Raw genomic sequence first — 10,404 nt, forward strand, 5'->3', positions numbered from 1 at the left:
GTTTGATGCTATCTGCAAACTTGACAAGAATGCCTCCTCTAGGCTACTGCCAAAGGTGTTCCATGGGACAGAGCTGCAGCCGCAAAGGAAGGCTTGACTTGCAGCTTCAGAGAGCATGACTTTGTTATTACAGAGCACTGTAAAATTTGTTACAGAGCACTGTAATAATTTAATATGTCCATTGAATGGCATCCTTTAGTTCTTTTGTAATTAACAAAATCGTAAACATTGTGTCCTGGGTTCAGCGTAGCAGTCATGTTTCTCCTTCGTGGTAGCTGGTGCAGTGCTGTGTTTTGACTTCCAGCCTGGGAACAGTGCTGGTGATACCGATGTTTTCGGTTGTTGCTAAGTGATGTTTACCCTGACCAAGGACTTTGTGAGGCTCACGCTCTGCCAGGGAGGAGGGGAAGCCGTGAGGAAGCAGAGACGGGGCGCCTGACCCGGGCTAGCCAGGGAGGTATTCCATACCACAGCACGTCATGCCTGGGGTGGGGGGTGACTGGGAGTTACCCGGAAGGACACAGGCTTCCAGGTGGGACTCGTTTCTTGGCCGGTGGTATCGTATTCTCTTCCCTTGTTATTTTCCCTTATCATTGTTGTGGTTGGTGGTAGTGGTGGTGATTTGTGTTGCACATTGGTTGCTGGACTGTTCTTGTCTCAACCCATGGGAGTTGCACTCTTTTGATCCTTCTCCCCGTTCCTCCAGGAGCGGGGAAGGGGAGAGCCCCGGGGGGAGCCTCGATTGCTCTCGGCCCGGCACCACTCACTGGGAGTGAATGAACAAGCTGTCTGTCTAGGGTTTAAACCACAACACATTGTTATCTGATTTAGTCAAGAGAGGCTGTGAGATCTGCAGTGTTTGCTATATATATGTTATAGACAGTATGTGTCAGGGAAAAGTAACAGCAGGTCTGTTCAATGTAGCAGTTCTGTTTGAACGTGACTTTTGCAAGCCATTGTTTCTGTTGAAGTGCAGGGTTTATTTGCATGCAGTGATTGCTCAGCTTCCAAATGAGTGCCAACGAAAGAAGAATAGATACATTTAACTGATTACAGAATCCAGAACTGCATTATTTTGGCTAGATTTAAACAACACTGGACTACAATTTTAATCTTGTTTCCAGCCGACGTGTACATTCTGATGGACTTGGGAACCCAGACTCTTGCAGCAGTTGCCAGCTGGAACATCCTGTACAAATTATCTTCCAAATGCCTTAAGATTAGCAAAGCTGTTTTACATAGGGTTTGTCCCTCTCTGACCCATTCTGAGGCAGCTGAAAGAAAGTCTCTTACTAACTACTGCCAGGCTTGAAAATGAAGGAAGCTCCTCCTTAAAAATATCTGTGAATCCACTGCTTTTAGAAGCTCTACTGGGATATGTTGCAAAACTACTCCCAAAACCAAAATGATTGGAAAGAGCAAAAAAGTAGATGCAGTATGAAACCACTGAACCAGTCATGCTAAAAACAGTTACTCAAGCAGGTCTTAGCATGAGGCGTGAAGCACTTGATATGAAGTGAATCAGCTGCAGTGCACTTGGAGTGTTTCCAACATGGAAACCTATGAATTATCATCAGCTTTCTAAACCTGTGCTCCTGGCCGATAGTGTTAAAATCCTGTTGTGTCTCTAGACTGCTTGTACAGAAAGTACCTTTTTCTTACAAACAGTAAACACCTCTGAACTGTAATGGGGAAGCATCTCCATTGCAATATTGATTCTTGTTCCTCTCACTATCGTGGCTGTTCTGGGCTGAATACAATTAGATGCGATCCATGTACTCAGGGGAAACAAGGCTTCTTTTCACTAGCTAAGCCTTCTTCAACTCGTAATAAATAGGGCATTAAAAAGGAATTATTCCATTTTGCATTTTATAAACTGGCTACTCTTGTTCCATTTGGGTGTCAGACCCTAATGATCAAGTCAGTGAAAACGTTTCAATCCCTATTTATCTGGGAAAAGAATAAAACATAAAGAAATCACAGAAAGCACAGCATTTAGCTGACCTCCCACAATACATCATTTGTATGGCTTTTGCTCCATCTTTCCAAAAGGCCATTTAGCTTAATAGGCTCTTCCATTTTTTATTTCCTTATGTTACAGGTGCTGGGGGGATGATTTTCAAAAGAACAGTGAAATGACATTTTACCTGACTGCAGAAATGAATTCACAGCGATGGTTTAGCAGTCTCATGCCTTTCATGCCTTAGATTCACCTTCCATAATGTGGAATGTGTGGTAAAATACTTTAACAAAACAATAGAAAATTTAAAATGAGAGCATACGTACAAGTTGCCATCTTACTATGATTTTCTAAAGGCATTAGTAAATTGTTAAAATGTCTGTAATGAAAATTAATTGACTAATTTAATTTTCAAAAATTTAGGCAAAACCAAGATGATATATTGCTGGAAATCTCCTTAAATACTCAGCCATTGAAGGAAATTAATCCTAAGTGGGACTTCCATAGTAGAACTTCTGCTTTGATGAATTTTTCATGCTTGATAGATAGTGATATTAAACTATTAACATTAATAACCTTACTATTTACAGGTAATTATCCCTATAAATGAGCTGTGATAGTTTGAAAACATCTGTTTCCTTTTGAAATCTGTGTATACTGCCCTTAAACAACGTGAAAATTTGGTGTGATAACTCTGAGGACTCAATTGCTTTATTCTCTGCAATTAGATAACAGCTTAAAACGTAATTACTCCATTTTTATGGATCAATGTGTATATTGTGTGTTGCCTTAATCATTTTGCTTTATCTGATACTTTAGGCATTAAACAAACCATAAGATTGATATGTGTGAGATTTTTAAATAGAATTGTTTTATTCTTTTGCTTATGAAATTCTTCCCTGGAGACATCCTTTAATGAACTGCTTCCTCCTTGGCACCTTAGAACCACATTGTGAGTATCCACCCACACATTCATCCAGACCTCTTGAACCTTCACTAACACACGCACAGCCTGCACTCTGAAAGCACAAACACAGTAACACTCTAAATTGAGAGCTATATTGGTGCCAGCTGAATATTCAGCTAGTACTCTGAAAATACTCGTGATCAAATACCTGAAGTATCTTGTGCAGACTGACAATTTCTGTTTTTCAGAAGGTGTATTTCCCTCCCATTCTCAGTGGAGGTTTTGCCCATCACCTTATCTGAAGTCCTTTAAAGCTGTTAGTCAGTTCAGCATTTCACTAAGAGATTCTCTCAGGTAGAGGAATCCTCTTAATGTGACTGTTATGCTAGTCAAGAGAAAATGCTACTTTTAAAGTAGTTTTGTACAGGAGAGAGGTTATCTGCCAGAGGTTTCCTTATCCATACAGTTGGCAGCAAGATCCCTTTTTTCCTTCCAGCAGAGACGAAACTGGCAGTGGATGGATTTTAAGTGTGGTGCTGTAGGGGAATCCAAATGCCTTTCTGAGGCTGTAATTACCCTCCAGAAAGGACTCAGCTGTACCAGGAAGACATAGTCACAGGTCCTCATGATGGGAAATGCCTCAGCAGAAAGACTATGATGGTCATCAATCTGCATTGCTGAAACCGTGTGACATGAAGGTGGCAGCTCTAATATTAGACTATAGACTGATATGGGCTCAATATAGCTGGGGTGTCCAATATGAATTGTAAGGCCAGATTCTCTGTGATTTTTCCAGCTCTTTCATGTCTCCCATGTTTTTCAGCGTTTTAAAGGGTTTCCTGAGATTTCTTTCAGAGTGTGAATGTCGTGAAGCATCACACCAGGAGATGTAATGAACACATCAAGGTAGATAGAAAGTACAGCTAGACTCGTTATGCATAATATATCTCCCATTACCTGTGGGACCTAGGCTATTCTAACCTATGTAAGGGTCAAGGATGACAGAAGTCCTGCAAAAGCTAGAACAAAATGAGAACTGCAAATGCAAAAGAACATGTCTAGAGTGCCCATTCCTCTGCTTCTCCAGGCAGAAATCCAGCAGAGTTTGACATTTATGTCTATTACATGTAGTTTATGTCCATTATATTGCAGTGTATATTTCTTCCACCATCTTTGCTTTGAAGTGATGCAATACTCAGTATCACTAGTAAAAAAAAAAAAAGTTAGGGAATGATGTTAACAAGGTAACTTTCAGCGCAAGAAACAGAAAAAATCCAAGCAGACAAGAAAGAATCCTCAGTCTCTACTAAATTTCAGTACTTTGTAATGAAAAAAACTCAGAAAGAACTTGGTTTTGAAAAGTTTGCTGCGTGTCTTTTACCTCTTTGTCAATGCTAGCTCTGACTCTGTGATGCCTTTTCACTGCCATCATCTGCTGAGGTTATGTGTCTTCTTCCCCAGGACAAACTGCAGCCATGTGAAGCCAGCAAAAGCCTGAAACAGAATCAAGAGTGTTTTCCCCAGGATTAATAACAATATTGTTATAAATGTCGCCACATTAACTTCTCTGAACCTTCCTGAGTACTGAGTGATTTTTCTGCACGGATAATGGAAATAGCATGCTCTATATACACAGAGCAAGAAAGATAGTACTTTTAGCTTACACTTAGTACTCTGTATTTTAATTCAAAGTAAAATTTATTAACTGGGTGCCTCTATCTAAATGTATATAAAACCATTTTCGTTGTTTTATATAATATATGGGAACAATTTAATTGTCTCTATCAGTTAATACACACATATATAGACACTGCTTGCACTGTGAGTAGGGATTGCTGAAGTGAGCTCTACAGAGAGGTAGATCTTCGTCAGCAACACTGTCTACAACTTGATATACACTGATCTTCCTAAGACAGATGCTGAGAGAGCCACAAGAACAATAGAGAAAGAAAAAGACATGTTATAGCTAGTAAGGCTCAGTGGTGTTGCTCCTGTTCATGCTGGCTGAAGATCTCACCACCAAATTAACACAAAGACAACCAAAAATTTTGTTACAGGAAAAAATTAAAGGCAGTGATCATCTTTGCAGCTTACACCAGCTGTGGACATAGGAGGTCTGTGCTAACCTCCATCTGAAAGCTGTGGACACGCCTCAGGGTGGCCCAGGAGCAGTGCAAACCATGGTGGTTTCCAGAGGAGGTTAAGAAAACCCAAATAAAAGTGTGTTCTTTCAGGCTCTTAGATCAGCATGATGTAACTGGAGCTCTGCTCAACACCACTGCTATTTTTCCCGCTGGTGTTTCTGACAGTTTCGTTAGTGCGGTTCCCCACAGCCACAGAAGGGACTGCTTGAGGCAGCTCAGGGTCTGGCTTTAGGGCCTGGCTTTAGGGCCGATCTCTAATTTACATCGGGAACTGTAAAGCTGCCCATGGACGACACTGATTTACAGCTCTATTTGTAAGAGCAGCAGTCACACAGGAACAGGTCTTGGCCCCTTTTCTCAGAAGGGTACACTCATCTCTAAGCTGTCTGGAAGCTCTGTATTTATGTAGAGGCAATATTCCTGAAGGCTACCTAAAGGACGTGGGGTCTCTTTGACTTGGGATACCCTTCCAGCTGGGGTTACCTAAAATGGAGGGTTTCCTCACTTTTTATCCCCTTTATTGAACCAAATTTCTGTTTATAGTCACATTTGCTTTCTCTCCCGTGCTGTCTGTCACTTGTGTTGAATATGGGTTTTGCACACATGCCAAATAGTTTGTTACTTGGCGAGAGTTCACTGGCAAGAGAATTTGCTTCTACGCATAGTAATAGGCATGTTTGGCTAATAGGCTCTTTGTCTGAAAGCCTTTTGCATATTCAGAGCTGCTCATTTGTCACGCTAGCCTGACCTAGGCACCAAATATTAAAAAAGAGTAGTAAATATGCCGTTCTTACCAGAATGCCGAGGCAAGCATTAGCTGTTGTGTGTTAGTCATCTGCTGCTCTTTATAACTGCACAAGCGTTGTCCAGCTACTCTTATTTCTAGAATAGTTCTGCTGTCCATCACTGATTGTTCTGGTTTTAGAATTGCCTTACTCCTTTGTCTGTGTTCTCTTAGAATACATTTAGTATTGGAGTGGACAAGTTGGATGATGTAGTACTTTTGGGATGGCAGATTTGATAGCCTGGTATAGTTGAAGCAGAAGGCTCAGGATCCGTTCTGGTTTTACAGTTACAAGAGGGAATTTTCCCCTCTTTGCTGGGTGTGTGTACCAGGGCCTTTAACAGGAAGTAGTGCACTGAACTTCTGCACTCACTGGAATGCCAAGTTGTGTGCATCAGCTGGAAGGTAATACCTGCATTACCTTGCACATCTTCCTCAGTAGTGCAATGAAGCTGTGACACAGGGAATAGTAAGCTCAAGTGATAACCTGAAAAGCCAGGAATTCCCTTGGGACTGCCTGGTTGTTGGTATGAAAGTGGTTTCATGTATTTTTTTGTAACTGGCTTTTTTCATGTCTAAAGTATAGATTTTCATTTTGTACTGTACCTGCTTTCTTACTTGTCAGTATTTAATAAATTGTCCAAATGTTGAGAGTCACTTTGTATTTTGAAATACTTAGATTGCTTTGTTCTGTCTAGAACTAGCAGGCTTAGGTGTAAAACAAGACAATTTATTGGCAGGAGTAGAAATCAATGGCATATATACACAGGATTTTCCTATTTAATTAGACTACATAGACTACTTTTTAAACAGAAGTAGTCAAAACAGTGTGTTACAGAAACACACAAAAACCTAATTTAAAGGGATTAGGTCAGAGATCAAGCTTTTCCATTGTTTGCTCTAAATCCTCTAAAAATAGAAATCCCAAAGCTAACAGTGGAGCACAGCTGACTGATTAATTCTCACAAAGCAGCAAAATCTGTAGAAGTGTATGTTACAGCACCATCTAGTGCCTCTTAGCCAGCAGTATAGTAAATACAATTTTCTACTTCAAGTATGTAGGTGGAGAAGAGGGAGTGCATTGGCTGCTTATACGTTCTGACAACTTATTTTCTCTCAACTAGTGCTATGATAGAAAGGAGCTGATGGGTGTAAATTAGCTTTGGCATTTTACACGGCAAAGATTTCGTCAGTACATCCACTGTTAGTTCCTTTTCTTTTATCCTCTTACCACTCACGTAGTTTTCCTCCTGAAGATAGTAGGGAAGTGGACACAGGAGTGCCTATGCTAGGAAATTTGGGAGGAAAAGTACTGTGAATAAATATCAAACTGACCAAATGGGAGGGTGTAGAGATGTATTTTCAAAAGAGCATATATTCTGTTTTGTGTGTATGAAGGACTGACAAGTGGGAGGTTGGGGTTTGTTTGCAAACACCTCTTGTTGAGAACTGCACCCATAATTAATGTACTTGTCTCAGGTAACCAGCACCCCAAACCTTTGCTTTCTTCATCCCAAGTATGACCCTCAGCAACATTAAATGAAATTCTAACCGTTGGTGTGTTTTAACAGCCTTTTTTCTGCTGTCCTTTTCTGGTTTTTTTTCTTCTGGAAAGGTGATGAATGTCCTCTGACTGCAGACTACTAAGAGGTTAGTTAACCAACAACTTTGCAATTAGACACTATTTCCAACCAGCAATTGCAAGACACAAAAAAGACAATGTGAGTTTGGGCATTAAACCCCACAGAGTGTGATGGCATGGTATTTCAGCTTTGTTACTAAATCAGTGTCTTTACAAATAGCCCTCCTAAAATAAAATGAAAATTCATCACAGCTGCCTGTGTGTATCTTTGATAAGCAGCTGCTGAAAAGAAAAAATCCCTTCATATTGAAGTGCTGTGATTTCATCTAAATTACAGTAATTTGGGCTACTCTGTCAGATTGGCACTGACCAGATTAACTAACATACTCTGGGATATACATACACTTGCCCTTACCAATTTGGGATTTTTACAGTCTACAACTTGCTGCTTTCTGTGTTTAACCTGACCTGGGGTTAATACTGCTAGAAGAATAGGAAATGGCTTCCAGTGATTCCAGTCTGAGTTCGGGAACATGCTACATGCTGGGATGGATTAAAGTTTAAGATTAATGACTCTCACATAATTCAAGCTAAAGACTGCTTTTTTTTTGTGAAAATAAATATCGATATTTAATATTAAATGTGTTTTCTAGCAGGTTTAGGTTAAAAACCTAAAAATGAATCATACCTTAGCATATTTAATAAACATCCTGGCAGTAACATGTAATCTAACAGCAGCCACATACCTCAAGAAAAGTTTTCACAATGTCTTCCCGACACCCCTGTAGGAAATGCTGGTGGGTAGTAATGTCTGCAGTTTATAGTCAGAGACTAAATTAGAGCTAATGCCCAATCTGGGTCTTTGGATTTAGATTCAAGGCACTAGCACGCAAATATATCTCTTAGCAGTGTTAAGGTCATGAAGAAATACTATATCATCCAAAATAACAACTACTGAATGCTTGGGGTTTGGTCCCAGAGTTTCCAGTATTCATAATTTTATTATGATTATTACTGTATTTAAGTGTTTTTTAAAAGAAACTCCATCACCTTCAGTCATGTGAATTCTTTGAGAATCTCAGTAGCCATTAAAAAATAAGCTCTGTTGCTGAAGACTACAGAAGCAAGCGTGAAAGCGTGACTCAAATGTACCCCCAGCAACTAAGAAAAAACCCAACAGAAATCAAAACAGATTAGCATATCAAAAGAAGCACAGATATTTAGCATAATGGTTTCTAATGAAACCCCAGGGTTTGGAGAAGGAGTGGCTCATATTTTTTTAATACTTCAGTTTGTCAGACTGCAATCCAGCCTGACAACAAAAACATCTGATTTTTTTTATTATGGTATATGTGACAGATACAATGCCTTGGAATTATGTATATTATACAGTGATAATGCAGCAAAGCTGTGGAATCATAACTTAGTCATGGAAGTGATTACTGTATTCTTATAAATGCTTAATGTATCATGTTGTGATACATTCCTCGTTTGGCAAATGTGATATTGATTGTTGCTCTAAAGATGTACTCAGTTCAGTATAGATTGTGAGTATTTTGAAATTTCCCAACCATGATGGTAAGGAAATTAGGTTGCTATTTATCTGAAAACTGTTTCTTCAAAACACTTTAATTCTTATTAAGAAATAAATAAATAAATTGTATTTTGCTTACTGCCAAAATCATCATTGGTTTATGCTGTCACTGCTCCAGGAAGAATGTTATTGCTGAACTGAATTTGCAGGTATTGAAAAGAACAACAGAAAGGACAGAATTTTGCCCTGCAAAAAAGGCCTTATTTGCGAGAAAACAAACAGGGCTGAGACACCACTGAGGAACTGTGAAATGCTTGGGAGCGCTGTATGGGATTTAGTGATTTCCAAAGAATTCCAACAGCAATAAAAAGTAAGCATTTTAATGGTAAGGGAGAAACTGTGGAGCCACGTGTCAGGTTGGTTTGGGGTTTTTTAAAGGTGAAAGTAATGGTAATAAATGGTGAGACAGAGCAGTTGTGTAAGAGTTGGGTAGTGCAGAGGCAGCCCCACCAAACTGAGGTTTTTTGGGTGTATCATCTGGTTTTGCATACTGTGAGCCTTTTTTGGTGATTGCATCAACCTCACATCAGGAAAGTACTTTGCTGTTTTAGGTGACAAGTCTCAACCATTTTATTTTAGCAGGACTAAAAAGCACAGTCTCAATCTTTTGTGTGTGTTTGTGTGATTAAAAAATGATTTTTACTTAACCCTCAGTTCTTAAGAGAGAAGAAGGCATTACCTATGCACCAGTGGGGCACAATAAGCACCACATACAGAACACCTGAGGTTTGCCACTGGAGAAGAGACTAAGCCACAGATGTACCTCAGGTACTCTGCTGACCATCCAGATGTTTTTTGAGGCACGAGTCCATCAGTAGTACTGCTTTTGAGACAGCTGCGTTGGAAGCCCATGCTAAGTGTTCATACAGTACTGTGCAAGAGGAGCAGAGGGAAAGTGACTGGCTAGTGAGTTCTTCAGCTGCAAGAAGCAAGTCAGCAAGGCCCAGCAGTCTGTTGTGCACTGATAGCAGGCGTGTCCCACAAGTAACGCAGGTCATTTCAACCTTCCTGCACCCGAGTGTAGCTCCCCTGTCTCCTCTCCAGCTCTCAGTTGTCCATCTGGTTCAGCAACATCTGGGCTCCCTCGGGAATCTCAGCTGGGATTGCACAGCTCACAGAATCCCAGACTGGTTTGTGTTGGGAGGGACCTTAAAGCTCATCCAGTTCCAATGCCCTGCCACGGGCAGGGACACCTTCCACTAGAGCAGGCTGCTCCAAGCCCCTGCGTCCAACCTGGCCTTGAACACTGCCAGGGATGGGGCAGACACAGCTTCTCTGGGCACCCTGTGCCAGCGCCTCAGCACCCTCACAGGGAAGAGCTTCTGCTTTATATCTATGTAATCTAAACCTTCCCTCTGCCAGTTTAAAGCCATTCCCTCTTGTCCTGTCACTACATGCCCTTGTAGAAAGTCCCTTTGCAGCTTTCTTGTTGG

Source organism: Pezoporus flaviventris, unplaced genomic scaffold, assembly GCF_033815535.1.
Source record: "Pezoporus flaviventris isolate CSIRO_AGI_PZ_B2104156 unplaced genomic scaffold, CSIRO_AGI_Pfla_v1 ptg000021l, whole genome shotgun sequence".
NCBI classification, from domain to species: domain Eukaryota; kingdom Metazoa; phylum Chordata; class Aves; order Psittaciformes; family Psittacidae; genus Pezoporus; species Pezoporus flaviventris.